Here is a 20,879-nt window from a genome sequence, read left to right on the forward strand (position 1 = left end):
CTGCTGAAGAAACACCTTTGGGTTCAGATGGAGTTAAGCACGATTCGTATGATGTTAGAGAGGCATGTTTAACCCCTACCATCCTCTATTTTCATCTACGAAAGTGTACAAGTGGTCTTACGCCTCAAAGAATGTGAATAATGCAGTTATTTAGGCTAAATATAACATAATATTAACAGAATTAGCAGAAAAATAGCTGGTATAGTGTATTGTTAAGAACATATGTATAGAATATGTTACTGTTGAAAACTATAATGTAGTAGCAGAGATTTAGCTGTAAAACTCTCGTAGGAACAAGGAGACTAAGTTCAAAGATTAATTCAGATATAAAACATATGCAAAAAATGGTAAAAGGCTTTGTTTTGCTCAAAAAGAACTCTTAAAGCTAAATTTGTGAAAAACTGGAGCTTCTACTACGGAGATTTTCAAGAGAAAGAGCTTCCCCAATAAAGAAGAAGAAGAACCCCTTATTTATAGAGAAATAAGGCTTCTAAGATTTAGACAAATGTATAGACCAATAATTGCATATAGATACTAATATGATATATGCAAAGTTTATTTCCATAATAGGAAAAGAAATTAATCTTACCATATATAGTAAATTTCAGGAGTAATAGTTGTCTGCCACTGCTACTGAACATATTGAAAGATGGTTGAGATTACCTAATTAGACCTCCATCAATGAGAAAGTGACACTTAAGAGGTGACTACAGACTCCTCTTTTTGACCGACCCTAATACTTGAGCGCTTTCTTTTGATTATCCGATGATAAAAATAGGAATGTATTTCTCGCATAATTCTCAGTAAGAAATATAGAATTTATGTTTTAGTTCCAACCCTAAGTCTATTTTGGCCTAAGTGTTTAAGTCTTGTTCAAAACTCTCATTCGAAACCTTCTTTCCGCTCTTTGTTCCGAATATTTTCGTAGTATTTCGAGGCTCACTTTTAAACTTCAAAATGAAGCTTTTTTCTGAGGAAAACGAGCAAAGAACAGTGTAGAAATAGGAGGAAATGATGATAACTCTGTTGAAAAATCTTGTTTCGTGCAAAATAGTCAACCACAGCTAACTTTTTTGGCCAGCCAGCTAATTAATCGGCCAACCAGCCAATTAGTTTGCCAGCCAGCCAAGGTTTTTTGGCCGATCGGCTAATTTGCCCAGGAGTAGGGCAATTTCAACAAAATTCTTGTTGAAAGCGTATAGGTCATGCCATTTTAGATCTTTTGTTGATACATTCATGCACGATGTACACACCCACCCCCTCTATTATCCTCATTTGGCCTCTATTGTCAAAGGGTGATTGTCTTCTTCCCAAAAGAGAGCATCCAATACAACCACCCTTGTCACCCCATTATACTTGTCTTTCACCTTGTCTCCCACTTCCTTAACTTGGCCTTCCATCATTGGCTATATGGAGGAACAAAGGAATGAATGAAAGGGAAGAGGAATGAATTAAGAGAAAAAGAGAGATATATAGAGAGAAAGAGAGAAGTCTTCAACATTTGAGCTATAAGCTTCCATACACTGATATACCATCTTCCATATATCAAAACTAGCCCAGAAATTCTGTAAGAGACATATTCTTGAGCATTAATCGAAAAGAGAGTGAGTGTTGTTGAAATTGAGAAAAACAAAAAGTTATATAACTCCCCACACACACACTGTTAAACAACCCAAAAATACCATTCTAACTAGAATTTCAAATTTTTGAACTAAGAATTGAGAACACACTTCATAATCTTGAAAATGAAGTTTGGAAATCAAATTCTTCTTTGGAAGGTAAATTTTACATAATTTTCATTTTCTTTACTTTCTTGCATTTTCTTTCTTATATTGCTTTTCTTGCTTCAATTTCATGTTATAAACCTGTTGTAAGTTAACTGGAAGTGGTTAGTTGAGCCACTTGCATATTTTTCATTTGTTTTTCTGGTGTTTGAACAAAATAGAGTTTTTTGTCCTGATCTGATTGGCCGGCCGGCTAACTTTTGGTCGGCTAGCCACCTCTTCTAGACAAAACCCAACAGCCTCCCGATGTCAAGAAAAACAGTCTCCGATGGTCTCAGAGGCCCCCTGAAGCTCCTATTTTTCTTTTATTTTAGTTAGAGAGAGTTGTGAAGATATTTTGCTGTAACATTTTTGTTGCTCTTCCCCCCAAATCTTATTTGTAATATTCAAAGCGTTGTAATAATTCCCTACTCCCACTTCTTTCTATCACGTTCTTTTATTTGCTTTCCCTATCTGTACATATGTAGTATATCAAGCTTGTTATCATATCCATGCTTTGCATCCATGTTTTATACCTTAAGATCTGGCTAAATTTGCATATATGAGTTTAATCTTATTATGTGATTTTGTGCGCTATCTCATGTCTTGAGATGATTCATATGTCATATATTTTAGAAGTCGGATCTTTAGTTGAATTTCATGAATGAATTGCATTAGGATCTTGTATATAAGATCTTGTATATAGGTTCATGCATGTTTTATTAATTTTATTTTATAATTATTTGCAAGATGTCGGTAAATATGCAAGTTTTTGTGCTTTAGCATCCCGCTTGTGTATTTTTCTTACTATGTTTAGTTAGTTGTGAAGGTGAAAGTTTAGTTAGTGTGAAGTGCAAGTTTAATTTGTGAGGGGTGCAAGTTGAATCTGTGTAGGGATGCAAGTCTAATCTATGTAAGACACGAGTTTAATGTATGTAGGGTGTGGGGTGTAAGTCTAATATGTGTAGGGATACAAGTCTAGTCTATGTGAAGTGTAAGTTTAGTTTGTGTGGGGACAAATCTTACTTTGTGTGTGAGATCAAACATGACCACTATTTTTTTTTTTATATTATTATTTCGGTTTGAGTTATTATTTGCGTGGTTTGAATTAATATATTTTTATTTACAATTGTATTATTCTAAACGTTTTCTCCTACCAATATATATATATATATATATTAATTAGAAAAGTAATTTATTATTTATATTAACTTAAGTCATACAAATTATTTTAATTCTATAAATTTTTATATATTTTAGATTATTAATTTAAATTTTTATTAAATATGTGAAATATTAGTTGCATTTTAAAATTTTAAATATATTTTTAGAACAATATCAATTTTATAAAAATAGAATTTGTATATTAAATATTAAATATATTTTAATAAAATAAAATAAATTTAAAAATATAAAGATAATTTTTATTTATTTTTTTTATTTTTATTCAAAGAATGAGGTGAGTGTACGTGTGCTGGGATAGAACTAGGAGAAGATTATGAGGGGTCATGACCTTCTGTCTTTGTGAAAATTTTATTTTCCATAGTACTTCTAAATATATATATATATATATATATGTATTATTTTATAAATAAAATAGCATCTTAGTATAAAAGATATATACTTCATTCTTTTCTCATCTTTTATTCTCTATTATTTTTCTAAAAAAAAATTTATTCATTCTATTAGAGATTGTTTATATGATATTTAAATTTTTTTATGTGTATATGTATAATTTATATATCATATTGTACATATATGTGTATTTGTCTATACGGTAAAAAAATATTATTTATCTTTTAACCCCTGTAGCAATAAAATCCTAATTTCATTAGTGAGTGTAAGAGTTAAGGGTAAAATCCATTTAGTTTAATTTTATAATTATGATTTAAGTGTGAAATTGTGATTTTAAGTGTGGAGTTGTGAGTTCAGTTTAAAAAAAATAAAAATTTATTTAGTTATGAGTTTTGAAAATATTTTTGATTTTTTGAATTTTGAATTTTGAAAAGAATTTTGAGTTTTGAAAAGAGTTTTAAGTTGTATTTTGAGTTTTAAATTTTTGAATTTTGAGTTGTATTTTGAAATTTTTCGAATTTATTTCTTTTAAATATTTAAAAACGTTTTAAGAAAAATTTAATTTTCATTTTAAATATTTTATTTCATTTTTGTAAAATTTTTAAATTCAAAACACAACTCCACACTCAAATCATAAACAAACACATAACTCTAAACTCAATTCAAAAACTATTTTTAAAACTCATAACCAGACATATAACTCAAAACTCAAAACTCAATTCAAAAACTTTTTAATCAAAATATTTTTTTTTATTTTTATATTTTATTGAAAAATATTTTTTGTTATTTTTTGGGCAAATTACAAACACCCCTCGAGATTTGGTGAAAATATAGATTCCCCTAAGGTTTGAGAAATTACAAATTGCCCTTTGAAGGTCAAATTTGCATAACAAATTAAGAGGAAATCTGTATGAAAATAAAAACCTCAGGGGGTAATTTGTTATGGAAATATAAATCTCAGGGGGTGGTATGTAATTTCTCAAACCTCAGGGGGAATCGTATTTTCACCAAACCTCGAGGGGGTGTTTGTAATTTGCCCTTATTTTTTTAAGTATTGGCCAAAAAATTTGTTATGGTTTAGATATATATATGGCCATCCAATTTTTTTTGAAATTAAAAAAAAATTAAATATTTTAAAAAATAAAATCATTATTTTAAAACATAAAATAAAAAAATATTTTTTTAAATTTTTCTTTAAATAAAATTTTAAAAAAAGTTTAGTTACGAGTTTTAAAAAAAATTTTAAATTAAATTTTGAATTGCGTATTTGATTACACAATTGGAAAAGAATTTTGAATTCTTTTATTCGAATTACAATTTCAAAAGAATTTGGTTATCGGAATTTTTATTAGAATTTTGAGGTGTGTTTTTGGTACCCAACAACGGTTATATCTTTTTATGCTCCTCTCTCCTCATTTGCGATTAAGCTCACATCCCGAACCCAACTCTCTGAAAAAGTGTTGGTTAGGGTTTCTCTCTCTCTCTCTCTCTCTCTCTCTCGAATCGACAGTGAGAACCCCTCCTCCTCCTCCACTTTCTTCACATTCCCAACCAATCCGCCTCCATTCCTCGCCTTCTTCGGCAACGGAACCCCCAATTCAACGTCCTCTCCGTTCTCTTCTCCCCAACGATAGATCCATCATCGTCCCCCGTCAAATTATGTGAATTCACCATGTCTCTCACTCCATAAACGTTGAAGATTCCCAAAACGGCTTCGAAGAAAGAGAGATTTGAAGAGAAACCTGCACAGAGAAGAGAGGTGAGAAGCCATGGGAGGGCAGGGAAACCCTAGAGAGAGAAACAGAGAGGGGGAGAGAGACAGAGGGGGGAATGGGCGAGGGGAGAGAGAGACGTTTAGGGGAAAAAAAATTTAAAAAAACGATTGGGAGGAAATCGCTTCTTCCTGCTGTGGCGGCATCCACCCGGATGTCTGATTCGGCGGCTGGGGATTGGGAGGTCACGGAACATGTCCATTTTCGCCACAATTGGCAAGGTTAGTAATTTTACATACATTAATTCCCAACTCTGAAATTGATTGCACTGTGGTTTCCTTTTCATTGATTTATTTATTTATTTTTCTTTTTTTCTTTGTGTCTGAAGGCAGTTTGCAAATATCTTTTATCTATGTCTTGGCTGTTTAATTATCAGTGTTAAGTATTTAAGAGCTTGTTTAGTACATGATGTACATGATGACTCTAGTTTTGAATGATTCACCATATTAGATGTCTCTATCTTTTGAAATGATCTTTGTTTAATTTGAAAGTGGTATTGCATTGCAGTTCTCTTTTTAGTTTGGTTTATACATTGTTTAACCCACATTACTTTCATATTCTGATCTGTTTTAGTGGCATTTGTTTCGTGTTTCTCTGGTACTTTAATTTTTTTTTTTTTTTTTTTTTGGGAATCTTGAAACATTTATGTTTTTCATCTCAAAAGAATGATATGCTATGATTCTTTGAACGTTTTGGCTCATACTTGGCTGTTGAAGCTGGGGAGATCTTTAATTGTGCTGTGCTTACAATACTAGGCAGCATAGCCATATCATTGTGTTATTACTGCTTTTTTATGCGGAAGAAATTATTTATTTCGAGGCCTTTCTAGTTATGATTTTCTTATTTTTTAGATTGTGCTTTGATTTTCTGCATACGAGAATGGATACTATGCCCTGTTACTTGTATGGGTTATGATGTGCGTAATTTCATCCAGCAGATCAGGAAAGCTTTTGATCTTTGTTTTTATTTTTGTCTAATTTGTGTTCACTTTGATAATTTTCTCTATTGACCATCTTGATGTTTAAAGTGTTGTTGTTTCATAGTATTAGTTAAAATGACATGAATGAAAAATGTTGTCTTCTAGTATTATTGTGAACATTCGAAGGGTAGTTTTTGACTCGCTAAAATGAACCTACTAAATTCCACAAATAGGGTCTTGTACCATGTTAGAGTTGTGCCGGCTTTTGTGATTGATTTTTGTGAAAATAGAACTGCTCTTTAAAATGCCATTGTTAGTGAGCCCCTCTTTGATTCGCACCATTTTGAATTTTTTTTTTTTTCTTTTTTTCTTTCTTTCTTTCTTTGTGTCTGAAGGCAGTTTGCAAGTATCTTTTATCTATGTCTTGGCTGTTTAATTATCAGTGTTAAGTATTTGAGAGCTTGTTTAGTACATGATGTACATCGAATTCTGTTCTTTTATTTTTTTAGCAAGAGAAATAAAGCTCAATATATATATATATATATATTGCATGAGAAGAACAACATGCTTTGTCCTCTTTTTGATAACCAAGTCTATTTATTTCATCCATGAAAGCCATTGACTTCCATTCTTAAATGAATGATCAAGTTATGTTGGCTTTCATTAGTGGGAGTTTTCAGAGGCCAACTGTTAATGGTGGACTGTGGAAGCATATGTGCCTTTGTTACTGATCTGTCTGATGTAACTCATGCTGTATTTCCATTTGCATATGAAGTTGGCAACTAAGATGTAGTGACTTGTGACTCCTCCCTCATCCTTGTGTTGTTTCGTAAATAATCTCACATTTGGTACTGCAAAAGTTGCTCAGAATAGCTAATCCCACGTGACCCCTTTACCTACATATGAGGGATTATTTTGTCCTAGGGGTGGGATAGTTAAACCGGGGATAACTCTTTTGCATGTGAATGACTAAAATGCCTTTGCCTGGCTTACACATTCGGGGGTATCTTATCTGCCTAATCCAAACCGAAATCAAACATAGCCGGTGTAAAGTGGTGACTGTGCTCCTTTTTTTGGCACCTTTCTAATATATTTACTTGTCAAAAAAAAAAGGGAAGAAGAAAGAAATGGGCCGGAGTCTTCAGTGATTTGTTTTTGGTGATGCATCTAGGAGCACAACAGGAGAATCTTTAATGGAGGTGTAGTTTTTATTTTGGAGTCGAAACATTTGATATTGATCCCTTTTTTGGATTACTAATGTGTTATGTCTTGATATTTTGAAAATTTCCTGTGTCGGCATGTTCGTATCATGCGTAGTTTATGGGCAATAACAAGATCTTTACTGGTTTAGATAGTCTAGTTCCTTGAGTTGTTGGAGCTTCTGTATAATGGTGGCCCTAATTTTGTAGGTATCTCTTTTGAAAATGAGACTTTAAACAGTATGGTTTCAAAGCTTGGTCATATTTGGCAATAGTGGATCAGAGTGATGGTCTCTATATTCATTTTAGCGGGGGAATTAGACAACGCATTTGACATCAAAGTTTCTTTGAATCTATTTTATCTGCACAGAAATGAAAATTCTCTTTGCATGGAATTAGCTGAATGTCTTTGCTTTCTAGTACAATAAAGCTTGGTTGCAAAACCAAAATGCTGATATTCATAAAAGTAAACTTTTCATAAAAAACTGAAAACTGCTTGTAAAATGTTTGGGATGGTTATTATTATTATTATTTTGAATTTATTGCCGACAGCAATATAGTCTAAAAAGAACAAAAGGTTATTATTCTTTTAGCCTTATTGTTGAGTTTTTAGAACCCAAAAGCATATGCATAAAAAATTCTCGAATTTCTTTGAGAATAAGTAGATAAGGAGAAGAGGTGAACCAATATCAGAATAACTGGAAGATCTTTTGGAATATTAGTTTCTAATTGCTATGACCTTTATTTTGAATTGTTTTACTTGTGTTAAAATGTTGAGTTCATATGACAATGTTATATTTTGTCTATGATTATTTTATAGTACAAAAGAATATCAGCTTTGAAACTGTTCTAAGTGTGCTTTTGCCGTAATAGCGCTGTTGGAAATTATTTTAATATGCATTAATAAATCTTCTTCTGTGCTTCAAGTGTTCACCTGTCTTTCAAAGTTTTTTTTGCTATTTCCATTGCATTTGCGGCATGTTTACTAGATATTCCCTTTTCGGAGTCTTTTTAAATGTCATGCTGCAACAAAATTTTGATCCTTGTGCATGATATTGCATTAGAAAGCATTGCAATTTTAGGCTATTTACCTTTGTGAAGATGTTTTTCTTCTTATTTTTGTGTCGATTTTTAATTAAGAATTTAGATTATCTTCTTTATTTTTATTTTGTATATTCTTTTCAATGATGACCAAAATTCTTTCAAACTTGATAGTCTCTTGTACAAACTTTATGAGAAAACAGGATTTTATAACAATGGAAAAAGGAAATGACAACTGCAATTTCATTTTTAACATACGGTTCCCACCATACTTATAAAAGTAGCATGTGCAACCCTCTTCAAATTCTTTTGTTGACAGAATGTTCATTTTTTTGGATGTTGTACCAGTCTCGGTTACCATCCTTGTGCTATGTCTTGATAGTCTTCTTCTTTTTTTAATCCTCTTTCCAAGAGGATGAAATAATGAATAAGCTGCCCATCTTTTGATTTGTCCTTTGAATTTTTTTTTTGATAAATAATTTATCCTTTGAACTTTTCATCCTTGAGATCCCACTTATCTGCTAACTGGGGGTTGAAAAGTTGCATGGCCCATGGTTAGCCAAATTCTCCCCATGATTATTCTTAGATGGATGACGGTAGCATGAATATGCAAGGTTATTGGATTAGGAGTTGTTTCTGGATTTTATTTTTTGTTTTGTTGGAGATGCATTTTCTTTCTGTGTTTTCTTACTTGTAGAGGATGCCTCATCCTTGCCTCTTTTTTGATCTATTCAATAAATTCTGTTTTTGTTGATAAAAAAAAAAAAAAGTCCTATCATTTGAATTCAGAGGTGGTTGATTGGTTTTGAATGGTATAATTTCTTCTTATCCTGATGTTTGTTGTTTTTTACTGTCTGAGGTGCATTCTTTACAAAAAGCTGTATAGGGTACAAGCTTCAGTTCACAAGTCAAGCTCACTTATAAATGGTGTAGAATTCAATTTATTTGATGAGCTTGCTAAGGCTTGGTTTGGCTTAGTCAGCCATGATTGCTTTGATGGTTTTATTTATACATTTAAGTCTTTATGTGGAATTTTCTTTGTACCATTTAAGTAGGAAAAGATTGATGCTACTTTTTTGCAGTGAAGCATTGTTGGAGGATAATTTAAGAGCAACCCACCACTTGCCTTGATGAGTTTGGATCGTTGAATATTAAGCAAGCTGAGTCAGTTTATTATGCTAACATGTGCTAGATGAAGGTGAAGGTTCCCACTTCATCTAGACTGTAAATGAGATGAAGCCAGCCAAGTACAAGGAGCTTGAGCTTGGTTCAGTAGCATAGGAGCTAGGCTCAATCTCAGCTTAGACTTGTTTTGACAAGTAAAATTCATACAAAGCCGGTTTTTGGAGATAAGCCACTACTAATTCGATATTTCCTGGAGACGTTTCTTTGATTGACTTGAGTGTAGTTTTTGATTCTCTCTTCTTCTTTTTTTTTTTTTTTCACTTTTTATTTATTTTTTTACAAGATGTAGTTAAGAAGTTTAGCTTTTCTCTGCTTCTCTTTCTTTGGCTTCTTGCTTTGCACTTCAACTTTTCAATGAGAATCTTGAGGGTCCATTTGATTAGAGTAAAAAATATGATGGAAAACAAAAGTGATAGATAGTGAAGTGAAAGAAAAGGTGAAAGGAAAATTTATTTTCTCGTTTGCATTTGGTTTAATTTTTTGTGAGAAAGTTACAATAGTTGGCTACTTTAATGAGAGAAAAAAGTGACTGTATTTTTTTGTAAGAATCTAGAAGCAAAGTTGCCATTCTGGTGTGGGTTGTATAAGATATTTAACTTTGTTGTATTTTCCACCCTTCTCCTTCTAAACAAATACATGAAATTAAATAGTTGAATTTTTGTTCTCTTTCCCCATCTTCATCCTGTTCAAACTCAGTCTGAGTGATTGTATGTTGTTTCTTCAGCAGTCACTTGCTTTGCTGACATCAACTGTTCGTTTGAAATTGTTTTGCAGTTGTATCCTCCTAATGATTGGCTAGTGGGGTCATCCTTGCCCTCTAAATTCAGCCCAACCATTATTGAATCAGCACTCAATGAGCTTACCCCAAACAATGTTAGGTGAGTTCATTGCTGCTCCGAGAAGCTCTAACTTACTATATTACTGATACATATGCTATTATTGACACGTCCTTCCCTTTATATATTTGTTTTGTCCAGGATGTACATTTAGTATCGATGATGCAAAATGTCCTTAATTTTGGCATTAGTAAACAGGCTAATGAAGTATCTGTTCAAAAACATGCTAATGAAGCATTTAGACTTCAGTTTACACAGAGCATACAAGATCACTCTGTGCATGCCTGCAATACTTGTTATACATTGCATGTTTGTTTTAGTTATTATTAGAGAGGTCCATTACATGCTATGAACAAATAACAGAGACAGGAGTTCGCAGCTCAGATAAATAAATGATTGTATGTTGTTCTTATATACCTACTTTATTGAAAAGACACATGGAAAATGCTTCATCTTCAGTTGGATCAGAAATTATCCAGAGAGTAATGTGACTAATAAAGTTTCTGATAGAATTGTTGTCTTTGCGAGTTAAATATCGTAAGTGTCAATATAGTCAATAATAAGACAATTTGCATGTCGCTGTGCATACAGGATCCAAATGCCATTGTTTCAAGCATACTCATAACATGTGGTTTAGCTGGCATAATATGAAAGCATGTTTAAGGTGAATGTTCATTTATTTCATCTAGAAATTTAGGATGCTAGGAACTATCCAGAAAGGATGGGAAAACTGAAATTTAGGCAATCAACAATGTCTTGCCTTGCTACTTGAAGGTTTGATTTCAGTAGAATATTCAAAAACTTGATTAACGTCTGCTAATTTGTCATTGGATTTTACAGTAATTATGGGTATTGTGAGTGCTCGATTCATCTTTCCCTCCTCTCCATTTAGTACATACTAGTGTATTTACTGGTAAAACTTCATTAGTACACTTGCCCAAATGGAAGGTAATGATATTGAGGACATTTCTTTCACTTGGCAATTTTGATGTTGAATAGATGTTTAGACAATAATGAATACTTGTTGACTATGCTCTTATGTCCATTCTTGCCCAACAATTGTTGGGACACTTGCAAAAGTGTTCACCTTTATTGACTTAAGTACGTGCAGAAGTCCAAGGGCATTACTCCTCCTTGTCAAAGAATTTTTATATGGTTATTATTTTAGGTTAAGTATGCTATATAAGTGAATTCACTTTCATTATTGTACATCACATTCCATCCCACATCGTCTAGGTGGGAAAAGTTCCTGGGCTATATAAATGAGTTCATATTCCTTCCAAGTAACAACATGCTTTAAACCCTTGAGGGCCTAGCTCAAAGTGAACAATTGTTATGATTTGAGATGGGGGTGTTATAGTAGCAGAAGCTGTTAGAATATTTCCTTATTTCCTTATTTAGATTAGATTGTGATTGTGATTGTGATTGTGATTGATTGATTGTGATTCTTTAATCAGTCAGTCAATCAATCAATATAAAAGGTGATTCCTTAATCAGTGCCTTAGGGCTTCCTTTTGTAATAGTTGATTGAATAATATAAAAGGTGATGATATCATAATCATCACTCAAGCTTTGTATTCTCTTAAATTATATGGTATTAGAGCCAAAACCCTAAAAACCGTCACTCACACAGTCGCTACCACCAACCAGCCATCACCTATCACCACCCATCCTGTATCGCTGGTCCCTGAGTCTCTGTCGGAACCAGCCAAGGTCCCATAGAGCTGTTTCGACTTCAGCCGAATGCCCCTCTGGCCTAGTCGACCCTCATGAGGGTTGTCCTAGCCTCTCTTTATGTATTTTGGCTCCTGTGGATGAGTGTTTGTGGGTTGCCCATCTTTTGTTTCCTCTGAGTCTCTGTCGGAACCAGCCAAGGTCCCACAGAGCTGTTTCGACTTCAGCCGAAGGCTCCTCTGGCCTAGTCGACCCTTGTGAGGGTTGTCCTAGCCTCTCTTTATGTATTTCGGCTCCTGTGGATGAGTGTTTGTGGGTTGCCCATCTTCTGTTGCCTCAAGTTTCTTTCCCTCTACCTATGTTACACGGACTCTTTGGAATTTAGAAGGTACCTGTGTCGACACGACACGACACGACACGGGTACGGGTGCGGGATACGGCTCCTTAGAAACGGATACGGCAGAAGAATCGAAAGAGAAGAGAGCAAGGAGAGAACCTGGCCTTCGACTTCAATCGGTTGCAGAGCATCGATCGATTTGTGAAGTTGATCGATCTGCGAAGCTTGATCTGCGAAGTTGATCGATCTGCGAAGTCGATGTACTGTGCTTCGTCGTCTTCCCCTTTGAGCTCGATCTCGGACTCTCTTCGTCGTCTTCCCCTTCCGTCGTCTCTGCGAAGTCATTGCTCTACCAACCAATTTTCTAGGTCTTCCTCTTCCGTCGTCTCTGCGAAGCTAACACAATTTTTATTTCTACAAGTCTCTGACTTTTCTTTTTAATATAATTTGAATTATATATAATATAAATTATATTAATATAATATTATTCATATTATATAATATTATTTATTCAAAAAAATATTATATAATATAATATATCATAAATAACATAACTTTTATGTCTAAAATTAAAATAATTTATTTTATCATATATAATATAATTTATTTTATGTTTAAAATAATGTTTATAATTTTTATTTATTATTTATTTGTTATTTTTTTAATAAAATTTGTTATTCCTTAAACTTTTTAAACTCATCTTCATATAATAAATATATTTAAAAATAACTATTTAACGTATCTCCATACCCGTATCCTAATTTGGATCCGTATCCACGTATTCTTAATTTTTAATTTTAAACTGTCCGACCCTTAGATACACACCCGTACCCGATACCCGCACCTGAGTCCGTGTAATGTAGATTACTATTAGGAATCTCTCTCTCTCTCTCTCTCTATTGATAAATACTATTAGGAATCTCTTTCTTTTGTTTCTTGATTGATTTGCCGGAAGAATTTAGCTTATGGGCTGATGTATAGTTTGGCCTTTTTCCCTCTTATGTAATTTTTGCCCGGGATTTCTCCTTGTGTCTCGTTCTGGATTTTATCTACCAGGAAGAGGAAAATTCTCCTTCATTATTCCCCCTTGAGATACAACATGAACAAAATAAAGTTGGTTGTCTTAAGGCTGGTCAGGTTGAATTCTCAGACTATTTAATCTTGGATTAGAAAACTTAGGCTGTCATTGATTTAGTAGTATTGGAGGGCCAACATCAATCATTATATTCTCCTATGTGTTGGAGGGCTAACAAGAATTTGAATCAAATGGAAATTGATTGGATGGGATTTTGGTGTGCTGAGAAGTTGATGTACAAATGCCTAGGAGGACTAGCTCCAACGTTCAAAATCACAATTGAAGAAATAATACCTATTGGGAGCAAATATCAATCATTTTATTCCTCCTTTGTGTCTGCTTAGGAAAATCATAGAAGAAATAATAATACATATTGGGAGCAACTAGAATGGAAAGAACCCTCCTTGTGTGACTTGACTGCTTAACAAAATCATAGAAGAAAAAATACATATGAAAGCAAGTCAAATCCAAACAAAAGTATAAAGAAAAATTTTAGCCACAACATATCCAATTTTTTATAGGAAAACTTTTGACTTGAAGGATAGCTAAGGGACAAGCTTGAAAGAAAAAATCTTCCATTGTATGAAAATTGTGAGTTTTCAATCAACTTTGTTTCCATCTGTTAAAAAACTGAGATCTCAAGTGGAAGCAGACACCCAATCTATTAAAAAACTGAGATCTCAAGTGGAAGCAGTCTCTAGGGATTTTCATGGCTCGAGCAGTGGCCAACGATTTTGCAAAGTCTAAGGTGGTTTTAACTTGGATTTTGGATGGGATTGGTCTTCAAGTCATCTCATTTATAAATACTCGTTCCATCCCCAACTGTTTGTCAATTTTCAGCATTCATGCCTTTTAGTAGGGTCAATAAATAATGTATTTTTTTCCCTACAAATTGAAAGAAAGAATAAATAAAAAAACATAGATGATTTTTTTGGGATGTTTGGAATAGTTAAAATGGACCAGCAATTTCGTACGGGAGGAGAATTAAACTAGTTGTAACCAAAATAAATTTGTCAAATAAGAGAAGCATCCATATTCGCTTGCACTATCAATTGATTAATATGCGTTTTACATCACTTTAATACATTTTAAGTTTGTTTTGGTGATTTCCTAGTCAATGGTGGATCGCGTTTAATTTGTGGTGAATTCACAGAGTATCATGGATGCTTGATACTCTACCAACCATTCAGGAACAAACATCACCGATTTCCAGTGGCATAAGAAACACGCTAACAAGTTTTAGGATTCAACACCTAAGGCACATGAACTGGGTTAGGGTTGGGTTGTTTTTTTTTTTTTTTTTCCCTTACTAATGGTGAATTGGTTGGCTACGGGGTCCTGTGGTTTTTGTCCGTTTTGATTTTCGACAGGAAGAAGGAAAAAAGAAAAGAAAAAGGGAATCCTTTTGCGTGTCTAATTGATTATTATATTGATTGCAGAATTGATTGGCATAAAGCAAATTCGTACTGGTTTAGTTGAATAAAATGAACAATTCATAATCTCTGTCATGTTATGTTATCAATCCTAAGCAAATTCTTCTCCATTTTGAGGGCTAAATCTCCTCTAGACCTTATTCAAGTGCCAAACAACATTTTAAGTGTGAAGCATTAGCACTTTATCTGAATCACTAGATCTTTAGCATTGTCAAATTAATTTTTTATTTGAAATGTTACTGCAATAGTCGTTTGACCATAAGATGTGAAATAAAACCCTGTTTATAGATGAGGGCTTATTAGGGTTATATTTTAAGCCTGGCTAAGAAAGATTTATACAAGTCAACTAAAATTTGGGATATACGTAGAACATGGGATATACGTAGATTTTGTTCCCTAGGAATGGCACTGTATAGTTACCAAAAAGCATGACATTTTGCATTTCAACTGCAGGAAACTTTCACCAGAGTAAATGTTCCCATAGAGTGGCTGCGATGATTTTTTCCACGGCAAAGCATGGCTGGTATTAAGGGCGATACATGTTAGATTGGCACAATGTAAGAATGGAGTGTCCGTGTCGTGTCCATGTCATGTCCCGTGTCCGTGTCCGTGCTACATTTTGCCTCTGTCAGATGGCGTGTTTTATGCCAAAGTTTGTGTTAAGAGTTCTTGGACTCCAGTTGCTGGTCTAGAGTGAGCAAGTGAGGATGCAGTTTAAGAAGTGTGTCCTTAATGCCTCTTTTGTTGTCTATGGAAGGAGAGGTATAGGACTTCATTTCAAGGAGTGAGGTGTTTGTGACCATGGAAGCATTTTTTTCCCTTCTTTTAAGCAGTTTATTTGTGTGGCCTATAGGGGTTTGCTGCAATCATTGGACTTTTTTGGTTAATTCTAAAGATAGTTTTTGTGTGTCATTTTTGCTTCTCTGCATGTACTTCGGTTTGCACCCTGTTGAAGCTCTTTTGGATTTTTCTTATTTACAAAACTATGTATATTTTTTGTTGGCTCTTCATGAGACTCATTGCCTTTTACGATTTTCTATAAAAAGTGATCTTCTTAAAGTTGTAGATTGCTGTTTATTCTTCCATCCTTGGTCCATGCAAGTTAATACGGGACATTGGGACGTATATCACCTAAGTATGCATCTCTAAAAGTTCCCAACATGGTTTATTCAACAGGGAATGATCTCACAAGGTTGGATCTTCCTGTTTAAATTAAACTACGTAAAAATGTTTTTACTTCTCTTGTCACCCTGTTCAAACTGCGTAAAAATGTTTTTACTACTCTTATCACTCCTTCCGTTTTTGAGAGACGCAACTAGTTGTTTTCTGAAAGTCAACATTGCAGATCCATTATCATTTGAATTGAGATTTTTTGGCATGGTAGTAAATGCAGTAGTTTTGACTATTAAGTTTCATACATTGTCAGTCTTGTACTCTTGTTATGTTCTTTCGAGGCCGGCTATTATTTGGGATCAAATATTTATGCATCAAGTGGCATACCATGTCCATTGAAGGTAAGCAAGGAACTAGTTATGTGCTAAGGCATAAACATTTTTTCATTAAAAGGAAGGCCGTAAACATAAGATTAGTGCGAATGTTGCTGCTAACTATAACATGTGTTTTGATTCATTCCAATATTGGAAGTGAATGCTTGGTAATAATGTATAAACTTGTTTCTAGATGATAGAATTTCCTGATCATTATCTTTGTTAGTAATTGATGCGTATCTACTTATTTTTCATTTCACGTTAGAATTGCAAGCTGGATTCATATGTTCGTTATTAATCTGTTACCCAATTATTTATTTTGCAGAAAGCAATTTGCAAGGACCCAACTGATTCAAAGGTTAGTATTGAACTACTCCTCTTCATGTATCATTCATTATTGTGTTAATTTTTTTAGAACTTTTTTTTTTTGAGTCTATAATCTATATTTTCTTTCTGAAGGCACTAGGGGAAGAAAAGGAGATAAAATATTGAATTTTATTTAATATATATCTATATTTATTTATTTTCTAAAAAATGGAGAGTTGTTTCAAAAATGACGTAATAGTCATATAAGTACTGTTGACTGGAAGTTGTTTTCTCAGCCGTCAATAATATGAATCTTATGATTCCAACGTTTATTGTAATCCTTTTCCTACATCCTATGTTTGAGTTGTTAGTTGGATGATATGTGGTTTGTACTCATTAATTGGGAGGGTCATGTCCTGTTGGAGTTCATGTTGCTGTAGTTGTGCATACTGAAAGGCTAGCATTGTGTTTCATTCTTCAGGGAAAACAAATTTTTTTGCAATGTGGTGTTTGTATTGGACATGAATGCCATTTTTCTTCTTCTTCTTCTTTTATCAAGGTGGTTGTGTTAAACACCATTTTGTAATGGATATTGACATGCCATTGTGTCCTTGATATGTGTTTCATGTTGCAGTATTTATCACATTCTAACATCTCACGTACGTAGATGCCTGAACCTCAGGCCTAGGTTTAATTACAGACCAATAGGCATAGTCAAAATTTCATATGTGGTGGTGTAGTATGTTTGTTCCTTAGGATTGATTGACATTTGTCATAGATTGGATATATTGATGATTCTAGTTTCCTACAATCTATAATACACTATGCTGAATGTTTTCTTTTCTTCTGCTTTTCTTATATATATGATGTAGGAAGTTCCACCGCTCGATGTACCAGAACTTTTGGCATTTTTAGTTAGGCAATCTGGGCCATTCTTGGATCAATTTGGTGTTAGAAGAGGTAAGCAATTCTCTTGAGTTTTGATTTTGATTTTATAATGAAGTGATCAATAATATTTTGAACTTTATATTGATAAAATAAAGGTATATATATATATTTATATATAGAAATACACATAGTTTAGTTCCTATTAATGGGGTTCTAGGCACAGAGCTGACCTTTAATCATTATGTACAAAGTAGCTGCCTTGTATTCACACTCACTACTTCAAGGTTATTAGGCCTGAATTTAAAACCACTAAACCAATCGTCCCCTTTAAAGTACACCCACTTCAGTCCCAATTCATGGAATATATATATATATATATATATATGTTTGTCACGATAATTTGTATTGAGGATGATTGATGTAGTTTCATATATGTCATGTGACAAAATCTTTGCTTCACAACTTTAGATGGTCCTTTAGATAAGCTTTACTACACCAATTGAAACTAGTTTGCAATTCTTAGGCAGAAGTAAAATTCAGGACTGCAGCCTTATGTAATACAGATGCCTTACAATTGAAATTATCAGAAATGTGCTACAAATTTAAACACCAGAACTACATTACAAAATGGTTTTTTTTCTTTATCAATGTATGATTGTCTGCTTTTTGCTATATTCTAGAACTATCTGATGCTTTAAGAAAATTAACGATGTGGATTTGGTATATAGAAAGGTTCAGCGGAATAACTGACCTGTTGGTTCCCCTTATTTAGATGGTTGGGTTATGCGAGTTCACAGGTATTAGATAAGCAGGCAACAAGTATCGAAACTTGAAATTTTTTATTTAGAACTGTCTTTGAGGGTTTGGGGTTGCTAGACCTATTTGAAGGTGCTTATTTAGGTACGCTGACAAAATCAGCTGGGAATGTGTTAGGCAAAGGTTGTTTAAAAAGTGCTACAATTGGGTCACATATAGAATTATAACTTTTGCCAGGGGCCAAGTTTTAAAGTTAATATACTACAATGCAAGTATTTTTTTTTTTATTTTTTTTTTGTTGATAAATTCTTTTTTTGTTGTTGATAAATTCAATGCAAGTATCAGTGGGCCCAAAACAACCAATAAGCTAAGAGGCATGATTGGATGTTTTTCTGAAAAAAGCTAACTTTTTGTTTAATTTGAAGTAGATCCACTTTAACCAAATGCCACAAATGGAGTTGTCTTGGTTCTAGTGTGGTTTGACTTGGAAAATTTTAAATTGTTCCAATTGACAATATGGAAGTAGCGTGTCATTTGGAGGTCTGAAGGGCTGTTCTTATATTAAGTATTCCACATGCTATTTGTAATATTTGGTTTATTTTCAAGGAATAGTTCCATGGTTTATAGCATATAATCTCTGTTACTTAATTATTGACAAAAATGTTAGGACAACTAACAAGCATACCAACTAGACAAAATATTTGGTGAATCCCATACCAAGTGGTGGGACCTATGTACAAGCGCTCTGTTGGTATTTTTTTTTTTAAAGTGTTTCTAGCACTTTTGTATTATTGATAGTTCAGATGTTTCTTATACTCCAATGTACTGAACTCAGACTAATCATGGTTACTTGGGTTGAGGTTGGCAACATGGTTCCTCTTGCATATGGTTGTTCTTAGAGTACACACACATACATACATATATAATTTTTTCAATTTTAGAATAACTATGTCCTTTCTCATGGTCTCAATTCTCTTTTTTTTTTTTGTGTGTGTTTTTCTTCTATCTTTGTGGCACCTATAACTTAGTTTCTGTTATTCCTTCTTGACAATATTTTATGCCTTCGTTGCTACTCTTAAACCATCCTGTGCTCCTTCACCTCATATTGTCTATGCTTCATGTTACTTGTAGCTCTAGAGAAATGTAGCACCTCATATTGTCTATGCTTCGTGCTACTTGTAGCTTTAGAGAAATGTAGTCATTTCTTATTGTTGTGCCGCCCTCCTGTCTGTGTCTGTGTCTATATCCTCATTTTTACATTTGCTTTTTATTGTCATCCAACATTTTGTACGGTATAGCATATGCCATGCAGCAGTCTTATGGAGATTTTCCATAAATTCCTATCCAATTACATGACTGCTTCAGAAGCACTTCTCCTTATTATCCACTTGTTATAGCTTTAGGACCATAATGAGCTGGAGCTGGCACAGAGCCTGCTTGTTCAGCCTGGAACTGCGGTTAAGCGTTAAATAATTTGGGGTTGAGGCAAGATACGTGTGCTTGGCTTAATTAGATTTGGTTCAAATTAGAAAGTTATAATTGGTTCAATAAGGTGTGTTGGTGATGTACAAGAAAGCACTTAATTAATCTGAACATTATGGATTAGTTCTCTCTCTCTCTCTCTCTCTCTCCCTCCTTCCACCAGACAAAGTGAATCAAAAGCATAGCAAGCAAACCAAATTGTATGTGTGTTTTCGACAGCCTCCAAAATATCCGTCCATCATCTAGGTGAACTACCATTATATCACCATCCTATTATCTCCAATTAACCACCATTAATAACATAATCAACGATAGGTCACAACTCACATTCATGTCTCTATTCTTTGCTACCTACACTGATAGAGGGCTCTTCCTTCTTTATACTAAATAAGTATGTATGTATCTCTCTACTTGCGTATATTGATAGAGGGCTCGTGCTTAAGTGTTAGAAAAGTGTGTTTTCCGACCTAGTTTTCAAATCGGGAGTCCCCGTGCCTGTTCGTTAAGTTTTCACAACTCAAATTGGTCCCTCCTGAGATGTTCGAGGTGTTCCCCAGGCCTTCTCGTGATTGTTACACGATTCCAGCCCGCCGATACCTGTTTTCAAGCTTCAGTGTGAAAAAAGTACCTTTTCCGACCTAGTTTTCACACCAGAAGTCCCGCGCTAGATCCGTAAGTTACCACAACTTGCATTGGTTTCTCCCGAGGTGTTGGAGGTGTTCCACGGGCCTTTTCGGGACTGTTACAGGATTTTTTTGGCCCCCGATGGCCTATTTTCAAATTTGAGTGTTTAGGAAGTGCATTTTTTGACTTAGTTTCCAAACCGGGAGACCCATGCGAGTTTCGTAAGTTTTCACAACTCACGTTGGTCCCTCCCTAGGTGTTTTGAGGTGTTCCCCGGACCTTCCCTTGGCTGTCACCCGATTTTGGCCCCCCCGATGGACTATTTTCAAGCTTAGGTACGAGAAAAGTGCCGTTTCAGACTTAGTTTCCAAACCGGGAGTCCCGTGCTAGTTCCGTAAGTTTTCACAACTTACATCAGTCCCTCCCGGGGTGTTTGACGTGTTCCCCGGGCCTTCTCATGACTGTTACACGATTTTGGCCCCCGACGGTTTTTTTTCGAGCTTAAGTGTGAAAAAAGTGCACTTTTT

General features: G+C 34.0%; 1 pseudogene across 1 annotated transcript in view; it reads left to right on the plus strand.

Moving 5' to 3' along the window:
• The first annotated feature begins 4,758 nt into the window (after window positions 1-4,758).
• LOC114278963 (protein kinase and PP2C-like domain-containing protein) overlaps window positions 4,759-20,879 on the plus strand; it is a 69,472-nt pseudogene continuing 53,351 nt past the window's right edge. Inside the window, exons 1-3 of the transcript XR_014346089.1 lie at window positions 4,759-5,331; window positions 16,622-16,654; window positions 17,475-17,562. The product of XR_014346089.1 is annotated as a protein kinase and PP2C-like domain-containing protein (transcript). The remainder of the gene's footprint in view (window positions 5,332-16,621; window positions 16,655-17,474; window positions 17,563-20,879) is intronic.

Source organism: Camellia sinensis, chromosome 12 (genome assembly GCF_055761805.1).
Source record: "Camellia sinensis isolate YWXY chromosome 12, ASM5576180v1, whole genome shotgun sequence".
Classification (NCBI taxonomy): Eukaryota; Viridiplantae; Streptophyta; class Magnoliopsida; order Ericales; family Theaceae; genus Camellia; species Camellia sinensis.